The sequence below is a fragment of the Pongo pygmaeus genome, chromosome 21 (assembly GCF_028885625.2).
Source record: "Pongo pygmaeus isolate AG05252 chromosome 21, NHGRI_mPonPyg2-v2.0_pri, whole genome shotgun sequence".
NCBI classification, from domain to species: Eukaryota; Metazoa; Chordata; class Mammalia; order Primates; family Hominidae; genus Pongo; species Pongo pygmaeus.
In genome coordinates this window covers 28,907,806-28,928,185 of record NC_072394.2, presented here as the reverse complement: position 1 = coordinate 28,928,185, position 20,380 = coordinate 28,907,806, and the positions used below count along the sequence as shown (strand labels likewise).

The 20,380-nt window shown below is 43.5% G+C and overlaps 1 long non-coding RNA gene and 1 pseudogene across 1 annotated transcript; both read right to left on the bottom strand.

The window, feature by feature from the left end:
• Positions 1 to 989: 989 nt before the first annotated feature.
• On the bottom strand, positions 990 to 3,318 carry LOC129021908 (uncharacterized). Its single transcript, XR_008496172.1, has 2 exons — positions 3,210 to 3,318; positions 990 to 2,791 (listed from the first exon to the last, which is right to left on the bottom strand). It is a non-coding gene; the product is annotated as an uncharacterized LOC129021908 (long non-coding RNA).
• Positions 3,319 to 5,387: 2,069 nt separating this feature from the next.
• LOC129021566 (isopentenyl-diphosphate Delta-isomerase 1-like) lies at positions 5,388 to 20,163 on the bottom strand (annotated as a pseudogene).
• Positions 20,164 to 20,380: the final 217 nt, after the last annotated feature.

The following is a 20,380-nucleotide window of genomic DNA, read 5'->3' as shown; positions in this document are numbered from 1 at the left end:
TTTCTTCCTTTCTTTTTTTATTTTATTTTTTTTTTTGAGACGGAGTTTCACTCTTGTTGCCCAGGCTGGAGTGCAATGGCATGATCTTGGCTCACCACAACCTCTGCCTCCCAGGTTCAAGCGATTCTACTGCCCCAGCCTCCCGAGTAGCTAGGATTATAGGCATGCACCACCACGCCAGGCTAATTTTTTATTTTTAGTAGAGATGGGGGTCTCTCCATGTTGGTCAGACTAGTCTCGAACTCCAGACCTCAGGTGACCCGCCTGCCTCGGCCTCCCAAAGGCTGGGATTATGGGCATGAGCCACTGCACTGAGTCCCAGATTCTACATTTCTAACAAGTGTCACTGCCTCCTCCAAGATGCCCTGTACCCTAAACTGAACTTCATCCCTCCATCCGCCCCTCCCACCCTCCCATCCGTCCTGGAGATTCCCAGATCTTATTTTAATGCAAACCCTTTTGTAAGAAAGCATTGCTTTCTTAAACAATGCAAATTGTTTTGACTCCAACAGGTTTGGCTATAATCTGTGGAAGGAAATTGGCAGAAGGCCAGAGAGGAACTAGAGGAAGCTGGAAGCAGGCAGGTCAAGGCCAGAGGAACTCACACAGCTGGCCTCCCTGGATGGTGGGAGGTGGGTGGTGGGGAGGGAGAGGGGAGGTACTGGTTGGGGGGAGGAGACCTTCCATACACCCCGTGTCCAAGGGAGAATTACATGCAAAGGCTTATCAGAGGTGAAACCAGCATCCAGCAGGGAAAGGTGTTTTGCAACCAGGGGCTCCATGCTCAAAAAAATAACATTCAGCACCAAGGAGAGGGATTTTCAAGAACGAAGCAGAGGGTAAGGTGCAGGCAGGGTCCTGGCTAGGTGCAAGCCATGTCGGTTGTGGTGTGCTGGAATTTCAAAATCTGTAATTAAGATTCTAATTTTTTTAATTGGTTGTTTTGGTTCAGGGCTACTTAGCAATCAAGAACAAAATGGAGGCGTTTATGACATCTCTTAAATATCGTTTATTCCTGTCGTGCCCAAGCCAAATCATGTCATCACCTCTGATTTCCTGGGGCAAACAAATAGAGGAAGCAGGAAGCAAAGGGCTGGTGGGTTTTCCTCAGCTTTGGGCCCACTTGGAATAGCCAAATTGTGGAAGCCTCCATCCAAAGTTAACTGGCTTTCTAGGCTCATTTGCACAAGAGCAGACTCCAAGAAGTTTCTTCTGGAATTTCAAATGTGATGTGGTCTGCAAATCTGCTCCCTGTCAGCTAAGAGATGCTGACCTGTGCAGATGGCTGTTTCCAGAAGTCGAGCTGTCAGACTCTTTCCAAGGGCAGGACCCAGGCCTCCTTCATCTGTCTGTGGAGCCCTCATAAGCAGCACCCTGCCTTAGAGATGGTTTTACTTAGAATTACAGAACATTTTTCCTCTTGGCATTATCTCAACTCCTAACTTATGTTTAACATTTGAGCTAATGTCCTTCTTTGCGTCATCTTGGGCATTTTGTGGATTTGTTCATGCTTCCACTAGACAAACATGCATTCAGTTCCTGCCATGAGTCTGTCTGCTCCGTGCGGGAGCTATAATGGTGGGCAACAGAGGCAACGTGCCTGCTGTTAGGTGTTCTGTTCTGGTGGCACACGCATGCATGTATAACCAGAGGTGTGCTAGTGTACCAGCTCTATGCCCGAGTAGGGGTGAGGGAGCCCTAATTTGTACTATTTGCCAATTTCTATGATGTAAATTGTGACCCAGCCAATTTCAAGTTACCCACACTCACTGAATGTGGAGTTAATAGAGACGTGTATGTTCATCTCTCAGGAGCCTGTTTGACCTGCTCCAGCACAATTAATTTAATTTAACTGTTTACTTTGTAACCTTTACACATATTAATTCACTACTATAAACAATATCATAGCTCTCCCAAATCAGAGCTGAAGTCATCTCAACTGGGAGGCTATTGATGGATTGGCGATGGTCCTCCAGGTCCCTCTCCCTTCCATGCAGACACCTAGATGAAGGCCCAGCCCCAGGTAGGCACAGGAAGAGCCGAGGCCAGAGCAGAAGAGAAACGGCACATGGAGCTGCCACTGGAGTTGAGGATTATTTAGCAGTAAATCTTTTTTGATTTTCTATTGCATGCCTGGCAGTCCACTGGAATCTGCAGATGCCACAATGAATGAGTCACTGCCACTGCCTTCAAGGTGCTCATAGTCTGATGCAGAAAGGATAATGGCCATGCAGTGTGGAGAAGTGTTGTGTTAGACATGGGAATTAGCAAGAAAGGTTTGCTAGAGAAGGCAAGTCTGAAAGGATGGATGGAGGCATCCAGGTGGAGAAGATGGGAAAGATGTAGAATCACTGCAAAAAAGAAAACAAGACTATGGTGCATTCAAGGAGCTGCAAGCAGTCCAGTACAGTGGGGATGTGGGCACGGATGGAGGAGAGTGACAAGATGAGGCTGGAGAATGAAAGGAGCATGATCTGCAAAGATCCCTCCAGCTTGCCGTGTGTCTTCTTGGGAAGCACTTCTCAAACCATAATGGGCACACAAATTCCCTGGGATCTTGGCAAAATGCAGCTTCTGCTTCAGCAGGTTTGGGATGGACCAGATTCTACATTTCTAACAAGCTCCCTGGTTATGTTGACGCTGAAGGTCCATGGACTATCCTTTGTATAGCAAAGGTGTAACGAAGAGGAGAGCACTGAAGGGTGTCAGGAAGGTGGATTCCACAATCAGGCTTGCATTTCTAAAGATGACTCTAGGTGCTGGGAGCAGGATGGGCTGCAGGCAGCCACAGCTGCAGGAGCAATGGAGGAGAAAAAGAAGGTTAAGAGTTAAGCCTAGGTTAGGTGCGGTGGCTCGTGCCTCTTATCCAAACACTTTGGGAGGCTAAGACAGAAGGACCACTTGACCCAGGAGTTCGAGACCAGCCTGGGCAACATGGCGAGACCCTGTCTCTGCAAGAAATAAAAACTCAGCCAGGCGTGGTGATATGCACCTGTAGTCCCAGCTACTTGGGAAGCTGAAATGGGAGGATCGCTTGAGCCCAGGAGGTCAAGGCTGCAGTGAGCCATGATCCTGCTGTTGCACTCCAGCCTGGGCAACAGAGCAAGACCCTGTCTCAAAAAAAAAGAATGAATTAAATCTGGCACGATGATGAGCTTGAGGGATCCCATTTGGATTCTGCTTTTTGTCAGGCTTCTTGTCCTCATCACCTGTCTCACTTGTTTCTCCTCCCAAGGTGGATGTGGAGCCCCCAGGATTCCTCCTGCTCCAGGACATCTTCTCAGGCCTCTGTGTGCCAGCTTGTGCAGCATGACTTGGCTTTACAGAATTGGGCAAAGTCATGCTTAATGTCATTCAGTCCTGTTTCAGAGTGAAGTCATTTATTTTAGGGACAGATCTATTTCAGTAGCTTTATTTTTTTATGTAGTAATTTTTATTGTTTTTCCTTTTCAATAAAATAAATACTTGCTATGTAGTTTCTCCTGAAATTATAAATTAACTATTCAGGGTTAGCAAAGCATGAATTATTCTATTGAATCTATAAAACATTCAGCTTTATAAGAAACAGATTTTTATTTTTTTCTCATTATACATTATTATATAACCTTTAAGGATAATAAAGCTGTATTAAGATTTAAAATTTGAGAAATCTATCTATACCAAGTTTTTAAAAGTGCATTAATCAAGGCTAAATTTTAAATATTGATATATACATATTTCATAATCTGAATCTGTTTAACATGAACACTAGCCTTTCTTTCTGTTATTTTTTTCCCCCTACAGGATGGCTTGACTTTGCAGAACAGTGGTTCTCAACTAGTGGCGACTTTGCCTCCCTGGGAACATTTGGAAATATCTGATGTAATTTTTGTTGTCATCAGGGCGGAGGAGATAATGGCATTCAGTGAGTAGAACCCAAGGATGCTGCTAAACACCCTACAATGCATAAGATGGAACCGCATAACAAAGAAATATGCAGCCCAAATGTCAATCATGCCAAGGTTAAGAAACCCTGTTGTAAAGTGCAACTCAATTCCCATTTTATGAATAGCCTCTCTGTTCAATGTAATTCTGAAAACACAGACTTGACTAATTTGCATATACTACTTAAAATAATACTTAACCTAACCAACGTCATTACCAAAAGCAATGGTTGACTTTAAGTATCAAGTGATACTTCCAGAATGATTAAACCACAAAGTCAGCTTAGAAAGATAGAAATTGGGACATGTTATTTATACACCATTTAATTGTTCTTGAATCTGCTCTACCAATCTAATCTACTAATACGGAAAGTTAATTAGAACTGTTTTGAGTTAGCTAAGCACATAGTTTCCTTTGAACACTTTTCTGAACTATGACAAAAATTAAATTATATATAAAGCGCCTGGGAAATAGAAAAGCACTCCACAAATGTTCTCAAAATGTTTGTTGCAACATGTAAAAAGTGAAGAGCTTTACCTACTTGTCCAAACTTGTCATGAACATGTGTTTGGACAGTTAAATTAATTTTTATTTGTTCTCTCTTTTTTACAATGATCTCTTATACATGACTTTTACAAAGATCAGTGCATATATATATAGTATGTGTGATACAAGAGAAAGCAAATGTGTTTTTCACACATGTAAAGTATCAAGGTGGCATATGAGTATTCTAATTGGGAGCCAATTTTTTTTCAAACTATTCTTAAGTTTTGGGGGGTTTTATGGTTTTTTGTTTTTGTTTTTTGTTTTTTGTTTTTCGTTTTTTGAGACGGAGTCTCACTCTGTTGCCCAGGCTAGAGTTGCAGTGGCACGACCTTGGCTCACAGCAACCTCCGTCTCTCGGGTTCAAGCAATTCTCCTGCCTCAGCCTCCCAAGTAGCTGGGATTACAGGCACCCGCCACCATGCCTGGCTAATTTTTTGTATTTTTAGAGAGATGGGGTTTCATCATGTTGGCCAGGCTGGTCTCGAACTCCTGACCTCAGGTGATCCACCCACCTTGGCCTCCCAAAGTGCTGGGATTATAGTCATGAGCCGCCATGCCCAGTCTTTTTTTTTTTTTTTTTTTTTTTTTTGACAGGATCTCATTCTATCATCCAGGCTGGAGTGCAGTGGCATGATCATGGTTCACTGTAGCCTCGACCTCCCAGGATCAAGCGATCTTCCTGCATCAGCCTCCTGACTAACTGGGACCACAGACATGCACCACCATGCCCAGCTAATTTTTTGTATTTTTAGTAAAGACAGGGTTTCACCATGTTGCCCAGGTTGGTCTCGACCTCCTGGGCTCAAGCGATCCACCTGCCCCAGCCTTCCAAATTACTGGGATTACAAGGCGTGAGCCACTGTGCCCAGCCTATTCTAAGTTTAAGTAGAGAAAGTTTTCAGTACTCTATTAATCATTTATCTCCACATCCACATCCTATATATTTTTTCATGGTCAATAAACTGATTCAAATGATTTAAGTTATCCCACCATTTAAAGAGAAAAGTCTCTATAATAACTTGAAACCATGGAGTTATTTTAATTTCACCAACGACTACTTTATTCAGAAGTTCTAGCTCTTCCTTTGACACACAGAAAATAGCTTTTTATCTCACTGGGATCTGAATTCAAAGTTATGTTCTTCCTCACAAACAAAATATAATCAGTTTTATGTTCTCCAGAGATGCCATCAGATTGAACTTTGTTGCGAGTTGATGTTAGATAATAGGTTTCTTCTGGAGGAGCCTCTTCCATGGGAATTCCTAATTCAGCTTTTAGATGCCTCTGTGCTACTCAACTTATGCCAATGACATCATTTCTCTCAAGCTTGTCTGGATTACCTAATGGATGACTACAAACAAGTATTGGTGAAACTGGCTCGAAAGGTAATTTCAGCATCTGATCTCTGCTGACACAGTAGCTCATTTTGGTGTTGAGTAAGAAGACACTAAGAGCTTGCTGCAATAATCCATTCCCAATGTTTTCATTCACGTGACAATTCTTCTTGATCTCAGTTCCAATATTACTGTCATTTTCATCAATAAGAATATACTGCTTTGTGGTGCACAATGGTTCACACCTGTCATCCCAACATTTTGAGAGGCCAAAGTGGGAGGATCGTTTGAGGCCAGGAGTTCATGACCAGCCTGGGCAACATAGAGAGATCCTGTCTCTGCAAAAATTTTAAAAATTCATTGAGTGTGGTGGTGCATGCCTGTAATCTCAGCTAATCAGGAAGCTGAGGCAGAAGGATCACTTGAGCCCAGGAGGTCAAGGCTGCAGTGAACCATGATCACACCACTGCACTCTAGCCTGGGTCACAGGGCAAGACCCTGACTCTAAAAAATAAATAAATAATGAATTTTTAAAAAGAATACACTTGTCTATGAGGAGTTGAACTTGTTGCTCTTGGAGACGTCCAATGCCTGTCTGAGGCATGGTCACAGGATGTCTGATCTGCCCTAAAAGACAGGCCTAGCACAAGGGTGGCATCAGTGCTGGGCTCAGGTGTGCCTTGGGAGCTTTATAAATGGCTGTCCCTGGAGTATATGGTCAAGACCTAAAGAGTGGCCATTTGTGTTTTCTAATCAATCTTTACTGAATTTTAGAGGGGAATCATGTATAATGAGATTGGCAAGGGGAATTATGTATAATGAGATCTGCAAAAATCCTAGGATGTCCTGCTCTGGAAAGTCCACAGTCTACTGTGATAGGGAAACATCACAGGCTCAAAGGGAACTTGGGGATTTGCTATGGGAGCTCAAAGGCAGACATGTAGCTGGTCCTAGGACATTAGAAATGAGACTTGGGCAGAATCCAGGAAAAAGTGAGAGAATGGAGCAGAAAAAGGTGCCCTGATAAACCTGTACTGGGCTGTGTGGCATGGGCAGAACTTGTTATCTCTTTCTAGCTCTGTAAGCCCAAGGCTTTCTATTAGCTTTTAGGGCTTGATATTTGTATCATTTTATGAGTCTATTAGGCTCAAAAACGTCTTTGTTAAGCATTTACAAAACATTTGTTTGAAAGCTATTCTGCGTGAAAACATGTTGAATTCAGCGAAAGAAAACAGTACCTCATCAAGTTTTTTGGCACAAACCTTACTTTTAGCTTTTAGGGCTGGATATTTGTATCTTTCTGTGAGTGCCCACTGGGCCCGAAAATGTCTTTTCTGAGCTTCTATGAAACGTGTGTTTGAAACTGTTCTACGTGAAAACATGTTGAATTCGGTGAAAGAAAACAGAACCTCATCAAGGTTTTTGGCAGAAACCAGGATTTTATCTTTTAGGGCTGGATATTTGAGCAACACAGTGAGACCTCATCTCTACAAAAAATAAAAATACATTAGCTGGGTGTGTTGGCATACGCCTGTAGTCCCAGCTAATCAGAAGGCTGAGGCAGGAGGATTGCTTGAGCCCAGGAATTTGAGGCTGCAGTGAGCTATGATTGCACCACTGCAGTCCACACTGGGTTACAGAGCAGAATAAAATAAGTGAAGTCTAAAATCGAGATTGTAGGCCGGGCGTGGTGGCTCACATCTGTAATCCCAGCACTTTGGGAGGCCAAGGCGGGTGGATCACTTGAGGGCAAGAGTTCGAGACAAGCCTGTCCAACATGGTGAAGCCCCATAAAAATACAAAAATACAAAAAATTAGCCAGATGTAGTGGCACACATCTGTAATTTCAGCTACTCTGGAGGCTGAGGCAGGAGAATCTCTTGAATATGGTGGGTGGAGGTTGCAGTGAGCCAAGGTCACACCACTGCACTCCAGCCTGGGCAACAGAGCAAGACTCAGTCTCAATTAAATAAATAAATAAATAAATAAATAAATAAATAAATAAATAATAAATAATAAAAATAAAATCAAGATTGTAAATAAACTTGATCAGGTCCAAAGAAAATAGAGTCTTCCTTCATCTTCGCTTATACTTAAATAGCAGGCCATCTCTATGTGAGTTACTCATTGCCTGAGGCTGGGTTCCCCAAGAAGTAGATGCCAAGTCAAGGATTCATGTACAAGTGGTTTATTCGGGAGGTGATCCCTGGAAATGCTGCAAGTGGGGAATGGAAAAGGGAAGGGAAGGTAGCCCAAAAAAGCTGTGTTAGCATGTTTATTGCGTGGGCAACTGGCGTTTCACTCTGCTTGGGGGGCCCCTGGATGCCAGAGTAGAACATATTCTTCAGGGTTATGCTGCCTGCAGGGCGAGGGAGCTGGGGAATTTATACACCAAGATCTGTCCATCATTGGTTAAGGACAGCTCCCAAAGGCTGTACTTCCCTAATAGTTCCAACCTGCTGAGTGCATAGGCTGAGTGGGCTTCCGAACATGCTGGTCCCATCTCCTAATGATGAGAGGTGGAAGCACAGGAGAAGGTAAACAAATGGCAAAGACACTTAAATACATGAGAAAATGAGTCCAACCTGAACTTTGACTTTTCTAGGTGGCCCAATCATCCCACTAACTACCATATCTTCATTTCATCTGCTTTTGCAAAGAATAGACAATTCCAAACAGCCAAGCCTAACAAGTAGCTCATCTTAGCCTGTGGATTCAGAGCACTGGTGGCCCCTCCACCTCCAATTGACACCAGAAAACATATAAATACCTCTAAACATGCTTTGGGTATTTGTTTTTCTAATTGCAAATATTATACCATAACTTAGTTTGAAGGCTTTGTAAAGAATATGCCAGAAACATCTAATATTAGCCCTAAAAACTAGGGCAATCTTTTTTTTAACAGAAGAGTGTTCATATAAACATCAAAAGATGTGATGAGAGTAGTTTCAATTTCTAATTATAGAAATTATAGAGATATTTCATGAAAGAGGTGCTTTATCAGCTCATCTTGAGTGAATGTTAAAGATGAAGATATGGCTATTATCTCCAGAGTCTACGGTCTCAGAGATGTAGCCCAAAGTTGTAAGACTGAGTGCCTTGACGTAGGGAATAGGAAGCAACAGGGTCTCCAGGTTCACTGAGGAGTACTGACCTGCAATGCGATTCCTACATCAGCAAACGTCTTCTGTCCATGGTTAGAGGACTCCTGGATTTGCTATGCCCATCCTGGTGGCTTCCTACATGAGACCATCCATTCACACTTGGCCCTTACCCAGGCCTGAAATTCTCCCCAGTTGCACTCCACCCTCTTATATCTATCACCTAGCTCAAAGCCAGTAAAGCTCATCTCTGAATCAACAAAGATTCACTGTATCCCATCAAAATGTCCTTAACATCTATCTTGAGGTCATGCAGCATGATCTTACTTTGCTGACATTCTTTCCTTCTTCTATGGATTCCCAAGCAGAGTACAGAGTCCTTGGGGGATAAGAGCTGGAATTTCAGCTTCTTTTTTTTTTGAGACGGAGTCTCGCTCTGTCACCAGGCTGGAGCGCAGTGGCGCGATCTCGGCTCACTGCAAGCTCCGACTCCCTGGTTCAAGCCAGTCTCCTGCCTCAGCCTCCCAAGTAGCTGGGACTACAGGCACACGCCACCACACCCAGCTAATTTTTGTATTTTTAATAGAGACAGGGTTTCACCATGTTGGCCAGGATGGTCTCGAACTCCTGATATCATGATTTAACTGCCTTGGCCTCCCAAAGTGCTGGGATTACAGGCGTGAGCCACCGCACCCGGCCTCAGCTTCTTTTATATCCCACACAGCACCCAGCACAGAGCACAAAGCTAAGCGCATGGATCCAGCGACTGACTGACTGAATCAATGAATACATGCTATCTTGCTTGTAGAAGCCCAGATTCCTCCTTCTTACGACTCCCACACCCACTTAGGAGATTCTATTATGTCTTAAAAGAAGTTACATCTCCATTAGTATCAAAGCAACATTGTATAAGTGGCTCAATGTGATCAGGCATGAATTTCTTTGTTTTCCCACTCACCTGAAAGCCCAAAAACAATCCAGGTGGTGGTAAACGCTTTGATTCTTCAAAGAAAATGGAAGAAAGTGATCCCTACCGTCTATTTTGAGTCTACCATTTTTTGTTTCTGAGCGTCTTTTAAATCTATTCAAAATCCTTTAAGGGCATTTCACCATGCATGGGAGAAGGTCATGGCTCCTCAACAAATTGCAAGAGGCCTTTTACAGGCTAGACTCTGCCTTGTTCTCCAAGCTCACCTTCCATAATCCTTATGTGCTCCATATTGCCAGACTCTTTCAAGTCCTTCCCTGCCCTGCGGAGAATCCCTACTCACACCTCAGACATGGTCTCCAGGAGACCTTTTCTAAGATCCTATGTGAGGTAACTAGCCCCCTTGGCACCTTGTGACATAATTATTCACTTTCATGTACATGTCCTGTAGTGAACTATGAGCACCTCTAGACCTTACCCTGTGTTTGGTCGCCTTGCTCTCCTTTCCGCAGCTGGCACCCAATCGTTCCAGGCTGTCTCTAGGGACTCGAGCCCTTGGGATGGGGTCCTCAATGCTTTTCCACCTGCCTGACTTCTAAATTCCACTAAGATCCTGTCCCATTCTCTTGGAAACACCAGAACTTACTCTGACATGCCCTGTGGAAGTTATTTCTCCACTGCTGTTCAGACCCACTCCCAGACCTGGCCTTCCCTGAGGAGAGCGTCTCAGCCAAATCCAACTGCCTCTAGCTCAAGTTTCCTTGCGGGGGGCCGCTGGCCTCATCCTGTTAGGTTGTCCTAGAGCCACAGGAAGAATCGATGTTCCAGTGTCAGCCAGCAGGGGGCAGTGTGGAAATACACACACTCGGCCCTTTTTTCAAAGGGTTGGCTTCCCTGAGGGTGTCTATCTGTGCCTCTATGAAGCATGGCTTGGGTCATTCCTCCAGTCCCATGGCCAAGTGGATCCTTCGTTTACCTTTCATTTCTGTTAAATGAGAACATTCTCAATTCACTAACTGGATTGTTGGAAAGGCAGCAAGCTCTGCTAGATAGTTCTAAATATTTGCATCAAATGTGGACCAGAAATTGTGAATCTGTCTTTCAATGCCCTCAGATCTGAGTCAGCAAGCCTGCCACATGCAAAAGTAGGAAAGTTAAATACTTGAAGCTGGGAGAGAATAAGTGGGTTTCTAATCCTCTCTGGTGCATTCAGTTCTAGAAAGTGGTTCTTTGTATTCTACTGGAACATTTCTATGTATGGTTTTTTTGTTGTTTGTTTGTTTGTTTTTTGAGACAGAGTCTCCCTCTGTTGCTCAGGCTGGAGCGCAGTGGCACAATTTCAGCTCACCACAACCTCTGTCTCCCGGGTTCAAGGAACTCTCCTGCCTCAGCCTCCCGAGTAGCTGAGATTACAGGCACGTGCCACCATGCCCAGCTAATTTTTGTATTTTTGGTAGAGGCAGGGTTTCACTATGTTGGCCAGGCTGATGTATGTATGTTTTAAACATGCTTTAAAACAAAATTTCTTTTTAGAGATGGGATCTCGCTATGTTGCCCAGGCTGGTGTGCAGGGGCTATTCACAGGTGTGATCATGGCACACTGCAGCCTAGAACTACTAGGCTCAAGCAATCCTCCCACCCCAGCCCGCCACATAATTGAGACTACAGGTATACACCACCATGCCCGGCCTTAAACATGCTTTTAAATGTGCCATAAATCACATTTCTCTGATGAATAAAAAGAATTATCCAATGTTGAAAAAGTGTCAGTGTTTAATCATTTACCTCACAGTGCAGATTTTTTAATGAATTCTGTTATTGAATCCACAGAATTTAACATTATCTTATTTTGGCCCTGAAGGCATAATTTCAAGCCATTCTGGATACTGAATGTGTTGCTGACATACACATTAGCAAATCACTCAGAAGCATATACACTTTATTGCATTATCAGTAACATGAAGAAATATTTCTATATCATGAGAAAGAGCACTTTCTTCTTGATATGTGTGTAATCCCTTGGTCTTGGGAAGCTAAGGCACAGCTTACAAAGGGGTTTTGTATACCCCACTAATTACGTAGCTTAAATCAGGCTGGGTAAACATGTAAACCAAATGCAAATCATCAATCTACATATGTTTAAGAAATAATATAGACATACTGCTGCAGCATGCCTCCCAGGGAGTTCTGGACTTTGAACAGCATCTTATAAATCACCAGCAAGAACAATCAATTAATATTTTGGCTGAGGGTCTTTACCGGACTCCCAAATACCACTAGAGTTAAGCACTGAACCAACACAGGCCAGCTGCAAATAAGATTCATTGCTATGGTCTGGATATTTGGCCTCCCCTCCAAAAACAATATCATGTTGAAATTTCATCCCCAGTGTCAGAGGTGGGGCCCAGTGGGAAGTTTGGCTCATGGGAGTATATCTCTCATGAATGGCTTGCTGCCATCCCCACGGGAGTGAGTTCTTACTCTTAGTTCCCTCAAGAGCTAGTTGTTGAAGAGTATAGAACCTCCTCCTCCCTCCTCTTGCCTCCTCTCTCTCCATGTGATCTGCCCACAGTGGCTCACCTTTCCCTTCCGCCATGAGTAGAAGTAGCCGGAGGCCCTCATCAGAAGCAGGTATTGGTGCTATGCTTTTTGTACAGTCTGCAGAACGATGAACCAAGTAAACCTATTTTCTTTATACATTACCAAGCCTTAAGTATTCTTTTATAACAACACAAGTGGGCTAAGATAACCCCATCTATGGTCAGTCAACAAGGCCTCTTCTCTCATATGAGTTTTGTACCTTACTCTATTTAATAAAGTTTGTTCTCATGGGGATATGCATTAACAATTCTGATACGTGCATACTGAAATTGAAAATTAATTAAACAAATGGTGGATGGTAGGAGCCAGGTTGCTCACTGCTGGAATGCAAATTTACAGATAAGCCAGGGGAGGAGGCTAGAATGATCCACTTGGTAACGGAGCGGAGTTGGAGGCATCAGTATGAACTCATGTCTAGCTTAATACAGGGGCAGAAGATTCCATATAGAAACATACATACATATGTGATATTCACAGGTTAGCATACACACGAATATTTCCTTGCTCTGTCATCTGAGAAGGACTAAAATAAACAGCACACCAGTAGCAAAAAGCATACCTAGCACCCAGACCTTGGTTTCTAACAACACTCTCCAATGAAAGGCACCAGGGCTCCTTGGAGAAATGGCCAATTCTATGCCTCTGACAGAAATATGCAAGAGGAGCCTGGAGTATTTTGTAGTGCCAGAAAATAAGGAGGCACTCAAAACAATCAAAAAACAAATGCATATTAATGGAGCTACATCAAAGAAACACAGGAGCCAACTGAGAGTGCTCCCAATGGCCAAAGCTGGAACAATTTGAGCAACAAAATAAAGCAGTGCTGGATTATCATTCACAGTATAAAATAAATACCCCTGAGTCCTCACTATTGCAAATAAATGATTCAATAAATTAATAAATGGGGGAGGAAGGACAAGTCCCTTGGACAGATAAATTTCAAATAATTTAGGCAGATACTCTGTCTCAAGGGGGTGAGGCATAACTTCTGACTCATTAAATGTGGAGTAAGCATAGTGACTTCCTTCCTAAGAGGACAGTATGGAATGGGGAAGAAGAGTGACCTTAGAGGACAACACTGACACATACGACCTCAGCCAGGTGATGAAGGTCAACATCAGTGGTGATCAATCATGTTGATCATATGTACTTCTGATGTGATGTGAGGAAAGCAGCACTTTACTTCTGTGGACTTCCTCTCAAAAACTCACAACCCCAGTCAAGTCAAGAGAAAAACATCAGACAAATTTAATAAATAGGCATTTGGGAAAATATCTGAGCAGTACTTCTCAAAACTATCAAGGTCACCAAAAACAAGGAAAGTCTAAGAAACTGTCACAGCTAGAGGATCCCAAGGAGACACGATGACTGGATCATGTATCAGTGCTGGTTCATTCCTTCTAACAAATGTGCCCTACTCATGCAAGATGTTAACAAACGGAACATTGGCCATGGGTATATGGGAACACTCTGTACTATCTTCTCAATTTTTCTGTAAGTTTGAAACAGTTCTAAACAAAAAAATTCTTTTAAAAATACAATCAAGGCCGAGTGCAGTGACTCAGGCCTGTAATCCCAATACTGTGGGAGAACCCCTTGAGCCCAAGGAGTTCGAGGCCAGCCTGGGCAATGTGGGGAGACCCTGTCTCTACAAAAAAATTTAAAAATTAACCAGGTATTGTGGTGCACATCTGTGGTCCCAACTACTCAGGAGGCTGAGGTGGGAGGATTGCTGGGGTCCAGGAGGCCAAGGCTGCAGTGAGCCATGATCGTACCACTGCACTCCAGCCTGGGTAACAGAGCAAGACCCTGTCTCAAAAACAAAAACAAAGAATATATAAATAAATGAAAAGATTAATATCCACAAAAGGACAAATATTGTATGATTCCATTTATATGAGGTAGCTGGAATAGGCAAATTCTTAAAGACAGTAAATAGAATAGAAGCTACAAGGGGCTGGGAGGGGGAAGAATTAGAGGTTATTGTTTAATGCACTGCACTCCAGCCTGGGCCAAAAAGAGAGACCCTATCTGAAAAAAATAAATAAATACATAAAAATACAATCAACAGAAGAAAAGAAAGTATTTGCAATATATAACAGATAACAGATTCCTATACAGACTGTATAAAAAACTTCCAGAATCAATGAGGAAGAGAAATAACCTGATTTAAAAAATTGGCAAAGGATGTGAAAAAGCAATACATGAAAGAAATACAAGTGTCCAAAAAACATAAGAAAAAATGTTTAATCTCACTAATAATTAGAGAAATGCACATTCCATTAAAATACCGGTAAGACTGATTTCTCTTCTCACTTTAAAGGTCTGGTGATATCCAGTGTTAGCAAGGGTGTGAAGAAACAATGAAAATGTATCCATACAATACTTGTGTAATTAAGTATAAATTGACAAGGGTGAATTTTTAAGGAAACTAAGAGAAAAAGAAAGGCATGATCCCTTTGCCCCATTGTAAAGGAAACTATGACTCGAAAGTAACGGGTGGCTATCTAAATGCCAATAAGCACATAAGAAGGTGCCTAATCTCACTCATCATCAGTTAAATGCAAATTAAAACTATACCCAGATGCTACTATGTACCAGGATGACTGACACCAACATTGATGAGGATGTAGCACAACTAGAGCTCCCATGCACTATTGGTGGGATTGGCACAGCTCACTTTGGAAAACAACTGGGCAGTATCTATTCAAACTAAATGTGCTCATTTTACGGCCCACCAATTCTACTTCTCAGCAAATACTCAACAGCAGTGAGAGTTTATGGCTCCCAAATAATACATGCAAAAATGTTCATATCCACCTTATTCAAAATAGCTACAAGTAACTCAAATGTCCATGGATAGAAGAGTAGCTAAACGGTGGCATAGCCATACAATGGAATACTACACAGCAACTAAAAAGAAGAGACTGTTACCACACACAGCATGAGTGAATCTCATGGGTTGATTGCTAAGCAAAAATGTCATGCAAAAAATGATATATTGTACAGCTCCGTGTCTATGAGGTTTAAGGGTAGGCAGAGCTAATTTAAGGTAATAGAAACTAGAATAGTGGTTTCTTTGGGAAGGAGCTACAGGCACATGATATGGCCTGGGAGGAGGCTTGAGAGCCCAGTGTCAGGATGAAATATTCTATGTCTGCATCTGGCTGGTGGTCATTCAGGTATAGATGTGTGTCAAAACTTAGCAACCTTCTCACTTGAGATGTGTGCACTTTATATCTGCTCTATATCAGTTAACACATAAGTTAAAAAGAGGAAATAGGTGAGTCTTTGAAGATGGAATAATTACTATAAAATGAGAGTCATTGATTGTACCTGCTGCACATGTGGAGATCAGATTTCAAAGGGGAACATTAAAACAGGAGGATGATAAACAAAATGTGGTCTATCTATACAATGGAATGTTATTCAGGCATAAAGGGAAATGAAAAATGGGTAAATCTTGAAAGCGTTAAGATAAGTGAAAAAAAACAGACACAAAGAACCATATACTGGATGATTCCATTTATATAAAATGTCCAGAATAAGCAAATCCATAGAGACAGAAAGTAGCTTAGTGGTTTCCAATCTACTTCCCAGGGGGAAGAGAGGAATTAGAGAGGGACTGTTAACAGATATGGGATTTATTTCCAGGGTGATGAAAAAGGTCTGGAATCAGAGAGTGATGATTGTACAACTCTGTGAATATACCAAAACCCACTGAATTGCACACTTTAAAAGGGTGAATTTTATAGCATGTGCATTTTATTTTATTTTATTTTATTTTATTTTTTTGAGACAGGGCCCCACTCTGTCACCCAGACTGGAGTCTGCAATCATGTTTTCTACTTATTGGTCAAGATGCCAGTCCCGCTGCCTGCTCAGTCCCCAAGTTGTTCTATTTACCACATCCTTTTAGGAAGAGAATATCTAGGGCAACTTCTCCTCTCAATGAGGCACTGCAAGTTCCCATGAGACCTCAGCCACGTCTGGCTAAGGAGAGGACCAAGTTGCCCCTGCTGAAAAGGGCTCACTGCAGCTCTGGGGGAGGCTCCTTCTCTAGGCATCTTCCTCAGACGCTGAACGATCAAGTGGGATCTGGAGCTGCCCGGAGTCCTCTCCCCTGACCTTCACCAGTCAGGAGTCTGGGAGGAACAGCTCATTCAGATATGCACCCAACATGGATTCTCCCTCCACCCACTGACAGAAATGGCTAATGGAGCCCAAAAATCCCGCAGAGTTTAATTACCAGCCTTCAAAGACAGGCTGTCAGCTCCAGTCCTAGGCAGAGACCGATGGGAAAGGGTGTTAGGTCAACCCAAAGACAGACAACAATGTCCACAGCAGTTCTGTCATCATAGCTGCGTATTGGAAACAAGGTGAAGTCCATCAACAGCAGACTAAATGCATAATTTGTGGCATAGACACTCAATGGAACACTCCACAGGAAGAAAAAGGAGTGAATGGCTGCCCCGTGCAATAGCATGGATGAGCCCATACACGATGCCAAAGAAGCCAGACACAAGGGCATGCGCTGTATGATTTCCATAGGGTGTTGAATAGCGTCTCCCCAAAACTCACATCCACCTAGGATCTCAGAATGGGACTGTACTTGGAAGTGGGGTCTTTGCAGGTGTAACTACATTAAGATGAGGTCACCCTGGATTAGGATGTGTCCTGAATCTAATGAATGGGGTTCTTATAACAAGAGGAGAGGACACAGAGAATAAGGCCATGTGATAATGGAGACAGACATTTGAGAATGATTTCACTATAAGTCAAGGTACACCCAGGACTGCCAGGAGCCACCAGCAGCTAGGAAGAGGCAGGAAAGGATCCTCCCCTAGACCCTTCAGAGGGAGCACAGCCCTGCTGACCCCTTGATTTCAGACTTCCAAACTCCAGAATTCTGAGAGCATGAGTTTCTGTTGTTTTAAGCCACATGCTTTGTGGTCATGTATTACAGCAGCCCCAGAAAACCAAAATTTCATTGAATGAAATTCAAGAGAAGGCAAAGCTAATCCACAGAAATGGAAGCTCAAATACTGGTAGAGGATGGTCCTCATCTGGGAAGAGAAAAAAGGAAGACTTCAAGGGTGTCCAAAATGCATCCTGTTCCAGGTGGTACCTACCTAGTCATAGACACATGGAAAATTTCACTGAATTATACATTTAAAATGTGTGCACTTCCTTGCATGGAAGTGATACTTCAATAAAAATTTAAAAAGCAAAAAGCAGGCTGTTCTGTTGGAGCTACAAACTACTTTGCTCTTTTTTCTTTCTTTCCTTGTCTTTTGTAGAAATGGGGTCTCACTGTGTTGCCCAGGGTGGTCTCAAACTCCTGGGTTCAAGAGACTCGCCCACCTCAGCCTCCCAGCCAGTGCTGGGATTATAGGTGTGAGCCACTGTCCCCAGCCACTCTTTTTTCATTCTTGAAGGAAATCTCTATGATGTTCAATTTGTTCTTGTCACTCAAAATGACCATCCCCTGCCCTCTATAACTACCAGTAGAAACAAGATCTCTAGCAGCACTTTTCCAAGATTGGGTTTTCCCCAGAAGCACAGCCTGAGACAAGGATTTGAATGCAAGTGCTTTGCATGGGAGCACATGGGGAGGGGAGAAGGGAGATGGGAAGTGTGGGGAGGAGCACTGTGCCGCCCACCCTGGGGACCCACTGAGACACCATAGGACACATCTCAGAATCTGCCCACCAAGTAGCAAGGGAGCTGGAGCCTTTATTGACCAACAGCCCTGCCTCACAGGGTAAGGGTGGCTCCAAGCACACCAGAGAAAGAACTCAGGCAGAGAGAGAGTCAGGAGCCTCTGCAGTGGCCTCCAGCCTGGGCTGAGGCCATATGGGCCGGGACCTTCATCTCTAGGTACAGGCCAGGGAAAGGCAAGACCTGGCTGGCCTTGAGCTCTGCCCTCTTGTTTGGGGGATCAAAGAACCAGGGATGCAGTACACTGAGAAATTCAAGTCCACGGACTTTCCTCCCTTTTCTTAGCACACAGGGTCCCTCTCCATATGGACACAGGGAAACCTCACCCCCCAAGGCACAACTGCCAACACCTTTCCATGAGAGCAAACTGACTTCAGCAGAAACATCAGGTGAGGATGAAGATTGTCCAGAGGAAGCCGGCCCCAGGCTCTCCAGGGCTCCATTGTTCTCTGCATGTCTCAGAGCTGTCCAGGGTATGGTGTGGGCCAGCTGAAGGAAGCTTTGGCTCCGGGTTTTGTCCTCTCTTCCTGCTGGTGGGAAGAATGGGAACTGGCAGGAAAGGAAACTGACTGAACAAAGAGAAGGAGGAAAATCAGAGGACTCCTGGAGAGATGTTACAGCTGGCCTGAGAGCTCATTGTGTTGGAGTGGGGGAAGAAAGCCATTCCCGGGAATATGCCTAAAAAATGCAAGAGACTCCCATGCCCATCACCATCAAACCAGGCACTAGCCTGAGAATTTGACTTCCCAGATCTCAAAGGGGACTTAAAACTTTGAGTCCAAAAGACAAGATTTTTTTTCCATTTGCTTTAAAACTCTTGTTGAAAAGCAGATGTTAAGTCTGGGGAATCATGTGTTAACCAAGAAAGAGGTTTCTTAAGTGCATCAGCCACCATCCATAGCTGGGAGCAAAGCTAAGCTTGAAAGTTGGGGCCAGGAATATGTAGACAAGGACTCTGAAAGGTTTATGCCATGAGCCTACACATGAGAGGGACTCAGGGGCCTTGAGCATCCAGGTATCCAAGCTCTGGTGTCACAGTATTGAGGGCCATTGCTCAGAACTGAAAGCCTTGCAATGGCAAACTGCAACATCATTCAGATACCTGAGGCACTCCTCTGGGGCATGGCCATGACAGAGACTGTGCCAGGCCCCAGAACACTTTGCTTCTCTTACCAGCTGTGTGTGACTTTGAGAAAGTCACTTATCCTCGTGGTCTCTCTGTTTCCTGATCTGTAAGGTAGAGATCTTGACCTGCTTCATGGAGTTGTTGTGAGAATGCCAAGTGTTTAGTGCAGTGCTTAGAACATAGTAAGTGCTCCACAATATGAGTTACTGCACTGATGCAGTATGTGCGCTCACAGTCGAATGCCACATGCCCACCCACCATCTACCTTCCTTTCTCTCCATTAGATTTCCAGGGATGGCTTTTTGGGGGAAAGGAATTGGTAACTGATGGTAGTTTTCCATCACGCTCCAAACCAGAAATCTTGAGATCCTATGATACCCACTCAAAAATGCATTATTAATCCAGTTCTCAGCAACCTCTACTCACTACCATCATCTTTCATCTGGATGTCTATGACAGTCTCCTAACTGATGTTCCTGCTTCCATTCACAGGAACAGAGATAATCTATTAAAAATCTAAAATCTGACTCACCCTCTCTCCTTAAAACTTTTAAAAAACTTCCCATTGTACCTAAATGGAATCCAAACTCACACTGGCTTCAAAAGCCCTGTGCCTTTCTACAAGGTCACTAGACCCCTATTTCCCTGACAAACTCTGTTTCAACCATGCAGTTTCTCTGTCAGTTCCTGAAACACAACAAGTTCCTTCTAGCCTCAGGACCTTTGTCTGTTTCCACTCCCTTCCTTGCATTATGTGACAAGCTCCTTCTCAAACTTCAGATCTCAGCCTAAATGTCAGCTCCTCACCAGGCTTCTCCAGGCCATTCTCTCTAAAGTAGGTTCCTTCTGCTGCTGCATCATTATCTGTTTCCACTTCGCCATTCTCTTCTTGTATCAGTCAGCTATTGCTGTGTAACAAGCCACCTCAAAACTCCATGGTTAAAAGCAACAGGCATTTATTATCACTCACAACTGCAGGTTGGCTGGGGTTCAGCTGGGCACCTGTGCTCCTCATGGAAGGGCTGTGGGTCAGGGGAGGCTGTTCTGTTCCACATGTCTCTCAACCTCCTGCTGGGATGAGACTGGGTACGTTTTTCTC